This window comes from Petaurus breviceps, unplaced genomic scaffold (assembly GCF_028583685.1).
Source record: "Petaurus breviceps papuanus isolate PSGF00001 unplaced genomic scaffold, PetGlider_PUasm1.0 186, whole genome shotgun sequence".
Taxonomy (NCBI): domain Eukaryota; kingdom Metazoa; phylum Chordata; class Mammalia; order Diprotodontia; family Petauridae; genus Petaurus; species Petaurus breviceps.
Window position 1 is genome coordinate 55259070 of NW_027185798.1, and position 17675 is coordinate 55276744.

The following is a 17675-nucleotide window of genomic DNA, read 5'->3' on the forward strand; positions in this document are numbered from 1 at the left end:
CGTTTTTGTTTCTTTTTTATCCCATTTGGGGTTTTCTTGGCACAGGTACTGAAGTGGTTTGCCATTTCCTTCTCCAGCTCATTTGACAGATGAGGAAACTGAGGCCAATAGGTTTAAGTGACACAACCAGTAAGTGTCTGAGGCCAGATTTGAACTCAGATCTTCATGACTCCAGGACCAGTGCTCTATCTGCTGCAGCACCCAGCTTCCCTTTTACTTAGAGTATTTTCTAATCCACTAATATAGGATCTTTAAAGTCCTTCATTAAAGTATATTTCTGACACTTTGTCATGAAAATGACCATGAATTCTCAATATCTGTACCAATAAAGTGGAAATTCTGGTATCATATTTGAAAGACTCTGAGTATTGGTCCAAAAAAGGACTCTGTGTTTTGGGGTATCAAATTGGCCAAGTCAGAGAGACTCCTTATCATGGCACTGAACATCATTTGATGGAGTTTTTCAGTTCCATTTACTCTTGAAGACTATCTTTTAAATTAGAATGGCATTATAATTTCCTTCAATGAAGGGAACACTTGTTCTATACTTGATGATTAATATTATTAATAGTAATAATTCTAGCATTTGTATAATACTTTAGGATCTTAAAAGAGTTTTACATAAATTATCTATTTGGAAAAATTATAGAGCCTTAAAGTATGTCAGCTAGGTGGCATAGTGGAGATAGTACTAGAATTGAAGTCAAGAAGACATAAATTATGATGCTCACTCAAAGACTTATTAGTTGTAAGATTTTGGACAAACCATTTAACAGCTCCCAGTTTCCTCATTGATAAAATGAGATAATTGTACTAAATGGCCTTCCATCTCTTAATATGTGATCTTGGAAAATAAGTATCTTAGCACATTGATGAAAAATCTGCATGAGAAAGAAATTAAAGACATATTTTCTTACCATTCTAAATTTATTATGAAGCCTTTCTTTGAAAGAGCAGATCAATGACTTGGCATGTGACCAAAAAAAATCTAGGAAAAGAAAAAAATTAAAAATCTCCAATTAAGCACCAATATGGAAATCCTCAAAACCAAAGGAGAAAGTAAGAAAACAATTGAACTGATAAATAAAACTAGAAGCTGTTTTTATTTTTTTTAAAATAGATAAACCATTGGATAATTTCATTTTAAAAAAGGAAGAAAGAAGAACACCAAATGACCAGTATCAAAAACTAAAACAGTGGGGGCGGACAGGTAGCACAGTGAGTAAGAGCACTGGCCCCAAGTGTCGAGATGACCTGGGCATCGAATCTGGGCTCAGACACTTAGCATCTACCCAGAAACACCTGGCTGTGTAACCTTGAGCAAGTTACTTAACCCCAATTTCTTAGGGGCAGCCAAGTGGCTCAGCAAGTAAGAGCACCGGCCCCAGTGTTGGGATGACCTGGGGATCGAATCCGGGCTCAGATACTTAGCACCACACCCAGAAATTACTGGGCGTGTAACCTTGAGCAAGTTACTTAACCCCAATTTCTTAAAAAAAAAAAGTGAAAACAGTGAATTCTCCACCAATGAAGAGGAAATTAAAACAATTATTAGAAGGTATTTTGCCCAATTACATGCCAATAAATCTGACAATCTAAGTACAGTGTCTAAATAATTACCAAAAAATGTATATTTATCACATTAACAGAAGAAGCAATAGAATATTTAAGTAATACTATCTTAGAACAAGAACTTGATCAGGTTAATTAATAGTTCAAATTAATGAACTCCTTATTAATTCAGATTAATTAATTGTTCAAATTAATGAACTCCTTAAGGAAACAATCCCCAGGACCAGATGGATTCACAAATGAATTCTGCCAAATTTTTAAAGAACAATTAATCCCAATACAATGTAAACTATTTTGAAAAATAAGCAAAGTCCTAACAAATTCTTTTATGACACAGATTTCGCATGGATACCTAAACCAGGAAATGCTAGAGAGAGAGAGAGAGAGAGAGAGAGAGAGAGAGAGAGAGAGAGAAACTATGGATCAATATCCCTAATGGACATTGATGCAAAAATTTTAAGTAAAACATTAGCAAGGAGATTCCAGCAATATATCACAAGTATCAAACACTATGATCAGGCGAGATTGGTACTAGGAATGTAGGGATGGTTCAATATTAAGAAAACTATCAGCATAATTGGCTATGTCAATAACAAAACCAAGTGATTATCTCAATAGATTCAGGAAAGGCTTTTTTGGCAAAATACAATGTCCAATCCCATTAAAAACACTGGAGAGCATAGAAATAAATGAAGCTTTCCTTAAAATGATAAGTAATATCTATCTAAAACCATCAGCAAGCATTATCTGTAATGGGGATAAGATAGAAACCTTCCCAGTTAGATCAGTGGCAAAGCAAGGATGCCCACCACTATTATTCAGTATTTCACTAGAAATGCTAGCTATGACAATAAAAAGAGAAAAAGAATTTGAAGAAATTAGAATAGGCAATGCAGAAATAAAATTATCACTCTTTGCAGATGATATGATAATATACTTAGAGAATCCTAGAAAATCAACTAAAAACCTCATTGAAATAATCAACTTCAGCAAAGTAAAGATAAAAGGAAACCCACATAAATCTTTAACATTTCTATATATTACCAACAAAGTCCAACAGCAAGAGATAGAAAGAGAAATTCAATTTAAAATAACTGTATGAACTTATCCAACCATTGTGGAGAGTAAGGGTAAAATAGAAAACTCTGCATACCCTTTGAATTAGTAATATCACTAGTAGGTCTATATCCCAAAGATAATTTAAAAAGAGAAAAGGACCCACACATATAAAAATATTTATAGCAACTCTTTTTGTGGTTGCTAAGAATTAGAAATTGAGTGGGTTCCCATCACTTGGGGAGTGACTGAACAAGTTGTGGTATATTAATGTAATGGAATACTATATATAAGAAATGAGGAGCAGGATGATTTCAGAAAAGCATGATAAGACTTACATGAACTGATGCAAAGTGAAATGAGCTAAATGAGGAGAACATTGTACATGGTAACAGCAATATTGTATGATGCTCAACTTTAAATGACAGCTATTCTTAGCAATGTAGTGATCCAAGACAATTCCAAAGGAACTCATAATGAAAAATAATATCTCCCTCTGGAGAAAAACCTGATAGAGTCCAAATGTATATCAAGACATACTTTTTTTCACTTTTTTTTTTTTCATTTTTTTGGTCTGTGTTTTCTTTCACCACTTGATTAATACGGAAATATGTTTTGCATGACTGCACCCATATAATTTATATTAAATGGCTTACCATATCAAGGAGGGGTCCAGGAAGATGTTATAGGCATGTAAAGTTTTAAGATCTTCCCTGCCCCTAGGTTAAGTGCACCTGGAGCCTATGGTGGGAGGCTTGTTTTTCAGGAATGCTTTGTGATTGGGCAGTGGGTCAAGAGGGTTGTTACATTCTCTGACCCAGAAGAAGGCTATATAATCCCTGATGTGAGAATTTGTTTTGGGGCTCATTTTGAGAAGTGTTGTATGATTTGACCAGATAAGACTCTGGGCAGCTGTTGAGAGCCTCCTGGCTTTAACAAACCCAAATTTTGATTCTTCCCTCTCTGGTAACTGACCTAGGTATATATGTAATGGTTGGACAGTTGGAGGCCTGTCTGCTTGATATGTTTTTTCTGTTTTCTTGTAACTTCTGTCTGTATTCTCTGAAGTTTGGGGTGCTGACTTTTTCCCCTGAACAAAGTAAATGAAATATTTGATTGAGTAAAGCAAGATTGTTAACCCATTTTGAGTTGCTTTCCTTTAGAAAAGCAGATCTAAGAGCCTGTGTTGGCAGCCACCCTGGGGACACTGGGGTGCTTGCTGCTACAGAAGGGAAGGATGTAGAAAAGGTGTAGCTCCAATTAAAAAAAAAAAGTTAAAATTTGTTTCATAAACAATTATCCAAAACATAAAATATTATTTTTTAAAAAACAGAACAAAACTTCTCTTGCCAAGAAGACCATGCTAAGTTTGGTTTTGTGTCCTGTAAAGCAAAACAAGGGTGATTCTTTAAGATGGTCCTACAGAAGTGAGATTAACTCAAAGAATTTAATGTTGTTTTTTTTCCCCCAGTGGAAGATTGTTCTGATACTCATATAGTATTTTAATTTGGGGATAACCTCTATTTTCTGCCTTGGTAAGACATTTGCATTGTGTTGTCCAATTCTCAATGTTAAATGTTAGGAAGAACATGCATGTGATAGCTATATCTTATGATAGATGATAGATAATATATGTAGAAGGGTGACTAGAATGCTTGAAGTCATGCATTAGACTGAGGTTTAGTTGAAGGAAATGAGAATTATTAGCTTAGAAAAGAGACTTTGTGAGTTGATATCATCAGGTATTTGAAAGATTGTATATGGAGGAGGGACTCAACTTATGTTGTTTGGACTAGTATCGCAGAATTAGGAGCAATTGATAAAAGCTGCAGAGGCAAATGTTCTCTTCATATAAGGGTGGACTTTTTCTAATAGTTAGGTGGCACATTTGATAGAGCTCTGAAAGACCTGAATTCAAATCCTATCTCAGACACTTTTTAGCTATGTGACACTTAGCAATTCATTTAACTTCTGTTTGTCTCGATGTTAATAATAATAGTGCCTAAATCTAAGGGCTGTTGTAAGGATAAAATGAGATATTAATAAAATGCTTTCCAAACTTTAAATCACTTTATAATTGCTAGCTATTTTTTAACAATTAGAGGTATCCAGAAATGTAATAAACTACTTTTTTAAAAATTAATTAAGGTATTTATTTTTAGTTTTCAACATCCATTTCCACAAGATTGAGTTACAGTTTTCTCCCTGTCTTTCCCCTACCCCCACCCCAAAATAGCAAGCCTACTGAATAACCCTTTGCCCAATCTGTTCTCTCTTATGTACTCCCCCATCAGCCCCCTAACTTTCTAGTAGGGCAAGATGGGTTTCTATACCCCCAGTATATGTATATCTTATTTCCCAGTTGCATGTAAAAAACAAATTTTTAAATATTTGTTTTCAAAGCTTTAAGTTCCAGATTTTTTCCCTTCTTCCCTCCTCACCCACCCCCACTGGGAAGATAAGCAATTTGATATAGGTTGTACGTGTTTAGTTACCCAAATCATTTCCACAGTAGTTATATTGTGAAAGACTAACTATATTTCCCTCCATCCTATCCCGCCCCCACTTATTCTATTTTCTCCTTTGATCATATCCCTTTTTAAAAATGTTTGCTTCTAGCTACCCTCTGCCCCTATCTGCCCTCCCTTCTATCATCCCTTCTTTTATCCCTACCTCCCTATTTTCCTGTAGGGTAAGATACCCAATTGAGTGTGTATGTAATAAACTTCTAAAGGATTAAGTGGATTCCCCTTATTAGAAGTCTTCAAGCAAAGACTTAATGACAGCTTCTAGGGAATGATGTAAGAGGCATATTCAAGATAAAACTGGAACAGATGGTCTGTGAAGTTCCTCTCATCTCTGAGATTCTGTGATTCTGGGGGTCAAAAATGAGTTTTTAGGCCAGGTAGTGTCTTGAGGTTTGTTTTTGTTTTTTTCTGTGTGTGATATAATTTCCCAAATATAATCTAGCCTGCTCTCTCTTGTATTAAATGATGTAACCTAAGCTATTGATTGTTTGCTTCACCAGTTCCAAATACATGTATTGACGAACTGTCTAAATGAATTGATTATCTAATGGCTTGTCACCATCAGGAAAATAGACATTCTTCATTCATTTTCATTTTTTTTACCTATATGAATTATTATTCAAATATCATTTGAGGGGATCATAGATATCACTGAGGAAGAGGTCTTATAAAGTTCTAGGACTTTGTAAAACCAACATAATGCCATCCACAAATCAGAACACCTGAAGAATTTAACTGTCTCCAAGGAATAACTTGACAATATGCTATGAAAGGAAATAGAAATAATAAGTAGTTGAACTTGGACATGATGACTGGACAAGACCAAAGACAAAGGAAATCTCTGTTGTAGGTGGCATATTCTAGAACACATTAAAAGAAAATTTTTACAGGATTTCTTGCAGAGAAAAATATATTAAAAAATTTTTTAAATATGGATATTATAACAACACTCTCCCAGAGATGTCTGTAGTATGTTAATAACTACTGACCAATGTGGTTACTTTTTAATACGAATAAATTTTTTTATGAGAATCATAAAACCATAGACTCACAGATTTAAAGGGGGTGGGGTCTGAGAGGCCATCTAGTCTGATGCCCCTCATTTGAAAAGTAGAATTATTCAGTTTGAGGAAGGTGAAGTCACTCCAACTTTGATTTTCTGTCATTTACCCGTTTACCATGAATGGAATAAAAGGTACAGAAAATATAATATCCTGCTGTGTTATTTTTTACAGAAAATGAAACAAAACAAAATGTGATTCAGTAAATCAAAATCTAAATTTAAAACCTCTCCTACAAGTCCTCATACAAATATTAAGGTTCATTTCAATTCTACAAATAATTGTTAAGCACTTAATATATGCAATGAACCATTTAAGACACTGACCATCTTAGAGCTTACAAGATTCTTTGATTCAGCCACAGGCATAATTCTATCCAGTGACCCTCTGACATTGAACTCTAAGTGCAGCTCAAAACAACAAGGCATGCTTACCAAAGGTGTATGTCACTCTCCTAGACAATATTCTGGAAAGAGTACAAATAAAAGTAAAATGAAATTATTTAATGTTATTGAAATATACTCAGTGGTAGAGGTAGAAAATCTCCTGTTGTCAGGAATTCCCCAATGGAGAAGACAGATCCAAGAATAATAGTGTGGGCTTCATGGTTATGATGAAGCCTGCCTAGATTTATATTGGGCACAGACAGTAATTCTAATGTGCGTTGTTATATCCTGTGCATTTCATTCCACTAACATAATTTAGATTCTCCCAAATATGAAAACTGCATTCAATTCTAAATTGTTTTTACTGGATGTGCTTTGCTCCTCTAAAAACACAGATGGTTGTCAGTTGGACCCTTCTCCCCTTCCCTCGTTCCACTCTGGCAGACTTAATGTTGATGCATACGTGATAGACTGTATAAAAGGTAGAATTGTTCTGAGTACTAACTTTGGCTGTATATTTACTAAAGAAAAAAGAAAAGAAAAAGAAATTAAAGTGAGTAGAGCCAAGTGTTGACAGGGAATAGTTTTTACCAACTCCCATCAACAGTAGCTTGATTTTGTTTTTGTTTTGTTTTGATTTTTTTAAAGCACACAAAACTTAAAATACACTCTGTGTGTGCATGTGTGACAGAAGGCAGATTCCTATAAAGAACAACGAGTTATCTATTCCTCAAGTCTAATAAAATGAATAATTCTGTTATAATGTAGAATTTAGATATTCACTGAAAATAATATTTTTCTTTTGAGGTTTATATATCATACTACTTCACATAAAGTGAAGAGTTCAAAACAACACTAAAAGGTGAATGTATGCATCATTCCAGTAACCTCCATTATGAGATGAATAACTACTATCATGTTAGAATTATATATCCTTTTTGCATCATGGATCCCTTTGGCATTATGGTGAATCCTTTTCCCAAGTAATGTATTTAAAAGCATATTACCAAATACAGAGGATTACCAACGAAACCAATTATACTGAAATAGTTATTAAGATTTTTTAAAAGTTCACAGACCCCAGGTTAAGAATCTCTGTTTTATCATGGTGTGGCCTTTCAGAGAATGGGTTCCTATTCCCCAGTGGAAAAGTGATCAAAGGATATGAACAAATAGCTTCCCAAAGAATTTGAAACTATTAACAACCACATAGAAGAATACCCCAAATCACTAAGAAAAATCTATATCAAAACACCTCAGAAGATCCACTTTACAATGAGCAGATTGACAAAGATGACTGTAGATTTCAACTGTTAGGGACATACTGTTAAGGAGGTATAATGTTAATGGGATATAAGGTCTACCCTTATTAATTAATTAGGCCTATGTGCCCAGCTATGATACATCCTGAGTCATAAAGCCTGTTGGGGGAGGGAAGCTTGCTTAGGGTACGCTTGCTTGTAGGAAAGCTTTCACATCTTTTGCTGATTTCTAATTAAGCACTGAGTCAGGAGGGTTGTGATGCCTTCTGGTTCTGAGAAGTATATATATGTATATATACTCTGAGTTGGTATTTTGTTTTGGGGGCTCACTTATGAGAAGGACCTTATGATTCCCTCATCAAGATTCTGAGTACCTATATGTTCAGAGCTCTCCAATTGCTCAGATGCAAAGGCTCTCTCAATCCAGGGATGTATATAAAGTGTATAGCAATATTGCTTTGATTCAGGCAGTCAAAGCCCTGTCTGTTGTCTTTATTTCTCTGCTTCTATTTTCTCTGTATTTTCTCTGAAGTTCAGGGTTTTTTTCTTTTCCTTTGAACTAGTGAATATAATTTTTAAAGATTTTTGCCCCCTTAAATAGCTATCTTTCCTAGTAAAATGGATCTAAGAACTTGTGCTAGCAGCCATCCTGGGTATGCTAATGTGGGGTTGCTGCTACAAGAGGTTAAAGATAGAAACAAATTTCTCATATATTCCAGCACTTTAATAGTACTGTGTGTGTGTTTGCAAAGAACATAGAACCAGAATAAATTGAAGGAATGGAAGAATTGAGGAAGTTCCAATAAAGAATTGGAATACATGAATTTAATGAACTATCACTATGACACTTGAAGTGATGAATATGAAAAAATCAAGATAATGTGAATATTTATGTGAACTGATGAAAAGTGAAATAAGCAGAAGCAAGAAAAATAATTGTATGACTACAACCATGTCAAAGGAAAGAACAAAGAAATGAAAATCTACATTTTGGAAAGATCATTGACTCTGGGTTAAAAGGGGCTGACTTCAAATCCTGCTTCTGACATTATTTTCTTTGTGAGCATGGACAAATCAATTAAGTACCCTTACACTCATGTTTTCTCATTTGTAAAATGAGTAAGTTAAGCCTGATAGTCTCTGATGCCCCTTCAATCTTTAGATTAAAGATCTGCTTTGGGAGGCAGTATGGTATAGTAGAAAAAATTATTGGAGTTAAGTGATATAAAGAAAAGGAAAATCATGTTCTCTACCCTGAGGTTCCTGGGTTCAAATACTGCCTCTAATGTTTCTTCCTTGTCTGGTCTTGGGCAACTCAGTTTATCTCTAGGGGCCTGTTTCCTTGTGCATAAAATGAAGTAGTTGGACTAGATGACCTCTGATATTTCCTTCTAGTTCTAGATATATGATCCAGTAAATGCTATATATAATTATAATAAATTAGCTCGGTCCTGCAGTGGAAATATAAGAATGTGCCTCCCTCTCTCTTCTTTGCATAGGTCTAATCCAATCCAATCAACATTTATTAAGTGCCTACTATGTGCCAGGCACTGTGCTAAATGCTGGGGATAAAATTAATAAAAAGAAAGTCTCTCTCCTCAAGGAGTTTACAATATGTTTGGGGGAGACAACACACAAAAGGAAACAGAAAATGCAAGGAGACCATGAGATACCTGGTGGAAAGGCATCTTGTATAGTGAAGTTGAAACCGGGAAAAGAAGCAGATGCAGAATGGAGTGAGGATAAAATGAGATAAGGATAATGTGGAGGTGGAGGAATATAGGTATGGAATACTGTAAGAATTGTTTGTTGTGGTTAACTTTACTGCTGTTTTTCTTCATTCTTTCCTTCCTTCCCCCATCCTTCCTTCTTTTCTTGCTATCTTCCTATATATTCATATAAAATTATATAATTTCTATACATTTATAGAAATGAAGGTTTTATATATATATACAGAGAGAGAAAAATATTAAATTGAATTGTATAGAATGATAGCAGATGGTTTTATGGAACATAGGGACTGCCTTAGACAGTCCAAAAGCCTCTCCACTCCTGCAAAACTACCTCAGAAGTCATAAAAGCATAGATTTCTAACTATGGCAATGAGTACAACTGTCACATTTTTTTCAGATGAGGAAACTGAGTCCCAGAGGAGGTAGATGACTTATACAGGATCACATAGCTAAACAGAAGCAGAACCAGGATTTGAACCTCCATTCTCTGACTTCAAATCCAGGACACTTTCCCAATGTTCTTCACGGCCTTCCAAAATTTTTTTTTCATCCATGGAGCCACCTTCTTCAAACAATGCATATTACAGCCCATTCACGTCTTCTCATCCTGTGTAATTTTTTGATCATTCATTCAACAAATAGTTATTATTTACTTATTGTTTACCAAACATCGTGCTAGGAGATACTAATATGAAGACAAAAATCACAAATAGCCCCTGTCTTCAACGGGCATGAATTGCACAGGAAAATAAATGTTAACAGATAATTACAAAACATTTGCTGTGTAGGGGGTGAGGGAGTACATTTGTTTGTCTTTTGTTTTTGAAGAGGGCTAGTGACATCATAGGATATCTTTATTTGTGTGTGAATTGGATTTAAGTGAGTCAGAGTTGCACCAAGTCCTCAGCTTCAATCTCTCTTCCAGAGTCATTGAAGTCCAGTGGCAAGACAAAAATCAAGATGATTGACTATGGCCTGGGATGCAGTGGATGACTTTGGGGTCTTTGATATCTGAGGAAGTTCTAAGTGCTCTACAGTACCTGCTTCAGCCACCTTCATGACTGTTGGAACAAATTATTCCCATCTGCCCATTCCACTGGGGAAGTCTTTACATGCTTGGAAGAGACATCCCCCTAACTCACTGACAGGTTTGAGACCTGGCAGTTACCCTCAACTTGGTTTCTCCCATCTGCACAGACAGTTTTACTAGGTGTGGCCCCAGCACATGCTACAGCTTCTTAGAGCCACAGATGAGAATTGGGTGACATATGGACACTAAAGATTGATAAGCAGCCCTGAAAAGAAAGCCCTCATACAGAGGTGCCAGTCCTTCTCAGTACCCCGCATGCCCCAGGGAGCACATTAAAAGCCAGGGAGATGAGGAAAGGTTTCATGGAGGGTGCTGTGACAAGGGCTTAAAGGGACCTAATATGGTTCGGGTATTTTCATAATAGCAGAGGTCTTTTTTTGTGTTATCCCATAAATCCCTCACAGAGGCTCTCCCCAACACACTGGTAGCCTTCTGGTTCTTTCCAGCAAATTGTGAATTTCCAAAGCTGTTACACTTCATCTGTCCCTCTATTATCTCTCAGCTCTGCTATATAATTGGCCTGACTCCTTTTCCCATACTTCATGTCTTCAATGATAGTTTTATGCCACTTCTTGTAGGCAAGTCATCAAACTTTCTACTTGCTTACACACACCATGAGATCCAAGAAATATCAAGGATTTTTTAAAAAAGGTTAACACAGGGGCAGATAGGTGACACAGTGAATAGAGCACTGGCCCTGGAGTCAGGAGGACCTGAGTTCAAATCTGGCCTCAGACACTTAACACTTACTAGCTGTGTGACCTTGGGCAAGTCACTTAACCTCAATTGCCCTGCATCCCCCCACCCCCCAAAGAAAGGGCAAAAAGGCTAACAGAAGGATAAATCATAGGAATTTAAGGAAGACTATTTAAAAAACACAACAAGAAATTAAAATCAGCATTCCTAATCATGAGAGACAGAGAGCATTTACTCTGGAGTTAGAGTTCAAATATACTCTCTGATACTTCCTACCTACCTGTATGACTTTGGACAAATCACTTATCCTCTCTGGGTCTCAATTTTCTCCTTTGTAAAATAAGGGAATTGAAGCATATGACTGCCAAGGTCTCTCATTTTTAGGTTGGTGATCTATTACATCTGTATTAGAACACACTGTCTTGGATTGTAGGAATTACTTTTTCACTAGAAAAATACAAGCTGTGAATCAGGGATGTTTTAAAAAGTATTTCTATTGTATAAGATATAGAACCAGATGATCTCAAAGGTACTTCTCAACTCTAACATTCTGTGATTCTGAAAGACTATGAATTCAAACCCTAGCTCAAAAAGATGTGTGCACAGATAGAGAGCTTTAACTAAAAGGTATCTTTTTCATTAAAGATCTTTTTCACTAAAGCTTTGACCTAGACATTTAAACCTTTGTCTTTGTCAGAGAGAGATGTTTAGGATCTATAAATCAAAGTAATTACTGGCTATCTAAAAGATTACCACCCAGAAGTATGGTAATGTCATAGAAATATATAGGCTGCCATTTTGGGAAGGGTTGGAGGTTGGATGTTCTAGACTGGATTTCACCCCTAGTGAGGAAACAACTTTTACCCATGCAAATTGGCATGTTTGCAGCTTAGTCTTGCTTAGGGTAATTGAAGAGTTCCACATCCAATTAAATAGGATGGACCCAGCTCTTCCTTTACTCTGAGGCTGTGTTCCATCCACCATGTGACATTCCTTCCAAAGATTGTCAATAAAAGTATGATTTTTTTAAAAGGCATTCTATTTGTTCAGTTCTACAACTCAAAGGGGTGGGAGGAAGAAGTAAGGCTTTCATACTACCTAATATCCATGCAGCTCTAGGCAAGGCAATCTGAATGACATTCTGAAAACTAGAAGGCATGCCAAAGGTTGAACCAGGAATAGAAATGAAGAATTTGAGCTGCCTATTGCACTCTCACCACTAACACCACTCCCTTCCTACAGCACATTTAGTATTAAAAGGCTTTCTTTTCATTCACTCAGCCTCTGAATTAGTATAGCAAACAATTTACAGTAGTAGGTCAAACCCTAAATATGCTTAACCCAGTCTCCTGCTGGCCCCATTAGGAAACCATGAACTCAAAAAGTAACACATCTGGGATTTCATGGATTGTAGAAGTCAAAGGAGAGAATTTTTTGCTCTTTATTCCTATATATTTGTTAAAAAAATATTAATTCTAAGAGGTGAGTCTGCATTATTGCCCGAGGTATCAGATAAAATTTGTTTTTCCACTCATTAAAAACAATATTTAGAAAAGCAACTACAAAGTATAGGATCTGTTTTTTACAGACTCTTTAGCTATCTAAATCTTTGATGTTATTGTTGTTGTTGAGTCATTCAGTCATATACAATTTTTCATAGTCCTATGGACCACAGCACACCAGGTCTTTCCATTCTCCACTGTCTCTCAAATCTGTTCAAGTTCATGTTCATTGTTACCATGACACTTGCCCATCTCATCCTCTGTCATGTCCTTTTCTTTTGCCTTCTATCTTTCCCAGTGTCAGGGTCTTTTCCAATTAATCCTGTCTTCTCATTATGTTGCCAAAGTATTTCGGCTTCAGCTTCAGTATTTGACATTCCAATAAATAGCCTGAATTAATTTCTTTAAGTATTGATTGATTTTATCCCTTTGCTATCCAAGGGACTCTCATAAGTTTTCTCCAGCACTACATTTTGAAAGTGTTGATTCTATTGCACTCAGCTTTCCTTACAATCCAAATCTTACAACCATACATTGCTGCTGGAAAATCTATAGCTTTGACTATACGAATCTTGGTTGGCAAGGTGATGTCTCTGCTTTTTTGTATGATATCTACATTCACCAGAGCTTTCTTTCCAAGGAGCAAGCATCTTTTAATTTCATAAATACAGCCATTGTCTGCAGTGATCTTTGAACCCAATAATATAAGTTCTAACACTGACATTTCTTCTCTATTTGCCAGGAAGTGATAGGACCAGTTGTCAAGATATCATGTTGTTTGTATATAAATGTGTGTGTGTGTGTGTGTAGCTTCAAGCCATCTTTTAAACTTTCTTCTTTCACTCTCATCAAGAGGTTTATTACTTCTTCACTTTCTTTCTTTAGAGTGGTATCATCTATATTTCGGAGATTGTTGATATTTCACCTGGCAACCTTAATTCTAGCTTTTGATTCATTCAGCTTGGCATTTTGCATAATGTATTTTGCATATAAGTTAAACAAATAAGGTAACAATATACAGCCTTGTCATACTCCTTTTGCAATCTTTAACCAGGTAGTTGTCCCATGTTTGATTCTAACTATTGTGTCTTGGCCTGCATACAGGTTCCTCAGGAGACAAGTAAGATGATCTAATATTACTATCTTTTGAGGACTTTCCACATTTTGTTGTGTTCCACACATAGTGCAGTCAATGAAGCAGAAATGATTTTTTTTTTCCTGGAACTCCCTTGCTTTCTCCCTAATCCAATGAATATTGACCATTTATTTTCCAGTTCATCTGCCTCTTTGAAAACCAGATTGACCTAATAATTCCTGATTCATATATTGCTGAAGCCTAGCTTGTAGAATTTTAAGCAAAACCTTGTTGGCATGTGAAATGAATACAGTTGTTTGGTAATTTGGATATTCCTTAGTACTTCCCTGTAATGGCAAGCAAAGAAGTACTTAGCACCTTTTTTCAGTTATTTATTTAGCACCTTGTTTCAGTTCAAGTGTCTTTGATCCTTGCTTTGATTATATCAAGTCTTTGTTAAGAAACAGAATCTCTGAATCCCACAGTGGGAGGAAAATGCAGATGCAACAGAAAGGGGTGGAACAGGGAGGGGCTAGTGACCATATAAAAGTAGAAGCACAGGCTGGGATAGAGCAGAATTGAGAAGGGAACACGTGGTGGTGGCACTCTGTTTGTCTCTTCTGTCTGTGTTGATTTTTTTTTTGTAATGTTGCATACGGAAGCTCTGGGACCTTACTGGAATCCCTGAAAAAGGATTTTCTTGTTGTCTGTTTACAGAAGTCCTGGAGGAGGGTTTCAGAGGTTCTAGAACTATACTGATGATTTGTATTGAGTTCTCAGACCTTGTGTGTGGGTTTGTGTTGATTTCTTAGACCTTGTTTATGGGTCTATGTTGATTTCACAGGCAGAAAGTGAATTGATGACATTGCTGGCAATGTGAATGAATGTTTTTGTGGCTCTGTTAAGCTTTGCCTTCCCAGAAACAGAAACTGTGAAGGACTTGATGTGGACTGGACACTGTAAACTTCAATATGGAACTGGATGAGGAACTGTCACTGAATCCAGGTGATGATTGGGTAGATTCAGGCAGGACTTGGACCCATGGAAGAGGAATCATGGAAACTGGGAGCCAGCCTTGAGTCAAGATGAAAAGACCTCTCCTTGGATACTTAATGCTGACTGAGAAGATCATGATTTCCTATGGCCTAGGGGTGGGAGAACTTTGTATTCTTGTACCTTGTACCTCTTAAGGATGATTGAGTTAAGGATGATTGGAAACTAATCTCCAATCCAGAAGAAAGAAGACTTTTTCACTGAGAGATTGAGACAATGTGACCAAGGGGTAGAGAACTTTGACCTTTGTACTTTGTGTCCCTTAAGGAGACTTGCTCCTTAAGGATGACTGAATTAAGGATTTACTGAATGACATCATTTGTTTAAAACTATGTGGCCACTTTAGTGATAAATTGTTATGTTATAACATTGTGAATACTGTACTTTGTTTTTTTTTTGTTAATGTTTTGCTTTAGTTTCCTGCTGAATAAATAGAAAGCTCACTATACTATGTGATCAGAACCTCAAAGCTGTCCACAGCTGCAGTCCTCTAGAAAGCTAATCATGCTTGGCTTTATGTGCCCTTCTTTATGACTGGAAAGTATACTGATCTTTTCCAATCTATTTGCCACTGTTGAGTTTTCCAAAGCCAAATCTTGCTAGGGAGTAATCGATTTAATGATTGCTATAGGTATTTTATAGTTGCCACGTGAAAGACAACAAATATTTAAAACCTTAAGAATAGTCAGTCAGTTAATAAGCATTTATTAACCACCTACTGTGTGTCAGACACTATGCAAAGTTGAGGAGATACAAAGAAAAGAAAAATCATGTCCCCACCCTCTAGGAGCTCGTATTCAAATGAGCAAACGCCCATGAAAGCAGCTAAAAGCAATGCAGAGCGTAAACGAGATCCGCTCTCGGTGGGGGCACAGAGGTTGTGGTGGATGCTTGGGAAGGCCTCCAGCAGAGAGTAGTATCTGAGCCAAGTCTAAGCCTAAAAGGAAGCCAGGGTCACTAGGGAAGTTAGGAGACTAAGGTGTGGTAGAGAGCAATTCCAGGCCTGGGTGTAAAGACAGTCAGGAGGGCGGCCGGGGGGCTCAGCGAGTGAGAGCGCCGGCCGCAGTGTCGGGACGGCCTGGGATCGAATCCGGGCTCGGACACTCAGCACCACACCCAGAAATAACTGGCCGTGTGACCTTGAGCAAGTTACTTAACCCCGATCGCTTAGGGGCGGCCGGGGGGCTCAGCGAGTAAGAGCACCGGCTGCAGTGTCGGGATGACCTGGGATCGAATCCCAGCTCAGACACTCAGCACCACACCCAGAAATGACTGGCTGTGTAACCTTGAGCAAGTTACTTAACCCTGATTGCTTAAAAAAAAAAAAAAGACAGTCAGGAGCTGGAGTGTCATATGTAAAGAATAACAAGGACAACTCTCCACTCCTCACCACGTCTCTGTCCCAAACATGTGCACAATAGGTATGAGAGAGATATAGATACATACACATAGATATATATATATTTACACTCTGCTTTATCTTTGATGGTCAATCTATTTGTTGTTTTGGTTACATTGTTTTATTCAGATATTAGACCGGAAAAACCAATCAATACCACAAAGCATTTTTAAAGCATCTACTCTATGCAAGGCTCAGGGGACACACAGAAAAAATGAAAAACTGTCTTCTCTTTTTTTTTGCTCAAGTTGAAGAGTAATTAAAGATTTTATAAGCAGAAAATTCCAAGGTAAAGGCAATGTGATGTCCAGATTTACAATTCATAAAAGGGCCTCTTTCTCCTCTTCTTATTTCCTGTTTTCATACTACTTCCACTAGTATCATTTGAGCAAACCATGTTTTCTCTTTGCTCCCTTCAGTAAAAATGGCCACAAGTGAAATTAATTACTTTTTTGCTTAGGCAGACTGCTGTAGCTGCAGGACTTATATAAATGCTGTGTGTGTGTGTGTGTGTGTGTATATATATATATATATATATATACACACATATATATATATATGTGAAAACTGAACAAGTTGTGGTATATGAATGTAATGGAATACTATTGTGCTATAAGAAATGATGAGTAGGTAGACTTCAGAAAAAAATTGGAAAGACTTATATGAACTGATGCTGAGTGAGGAGAGCAGAACCAGGAGAACATTGTACACAGTAACAGCCACATTGTGTGATGACTAACTTTGATAGACTTGGCTCTTCTCAGCAATTCAAGGTTCTAAAACAACTGCAAAAAACTCATGATGGAAAATGCTATCCACATCCAGAGAAAGAATTACAGAGTCCGAATGCAGATCAAAGCATACTGTTTACTCTTGCTCTCTTTTGTTTTGTTTCTTCTTTCTTGTGGTTCATTCCAGTGGTTATAATTGTTCTTGGTAACATAATTAATGTGAAAATATGTTTAACGTGAATGTATATATAGAATCTATATCAGATTGCATGCCTTCTTGGTGAGGAGGGGGAAAAATTGGAACTCAAAAGCTTGTGGAACTGAATGCTGTAAACTAAAAATAAATAAATTAAATTTTAAAAAGAAAAATATTTTTATATTTTGCCCTGATTACAAATTAAAACAACTTTAACATTATTTTTAAGTTTTGAGTTCCAAAATCTATGCCTCCCTTCCCCCTTCCTGAGAGAGTGAGCAATCCAATATAGGTTACGCATTTGAAATCATGTAAAGCATTTCCATATGTTTGTA

The 17675-nt window shown here is 36.5% G+C and overlaps 1 long non-coding RNA gene across 1 annotated transcript in view; it reads right to left on the minus strand.

Moving 5' to 3' along the window:
* LOC138162939 (uncharacterized) overlaps positions 1–17675 on the minus strand; it is a 92087-nt gene that overhangs the window by 16630 nt on the left and 57782 nt on the right. The window contains exon 3 of the long non-coding RNA XR_011168756.1: positions 918–988. This is a non-coding gene — a long non-coding RNA (uncharacterized lncRNA). The remainder of the gene's footprint in view (positions 1–917; positions 989–17675) is intronic.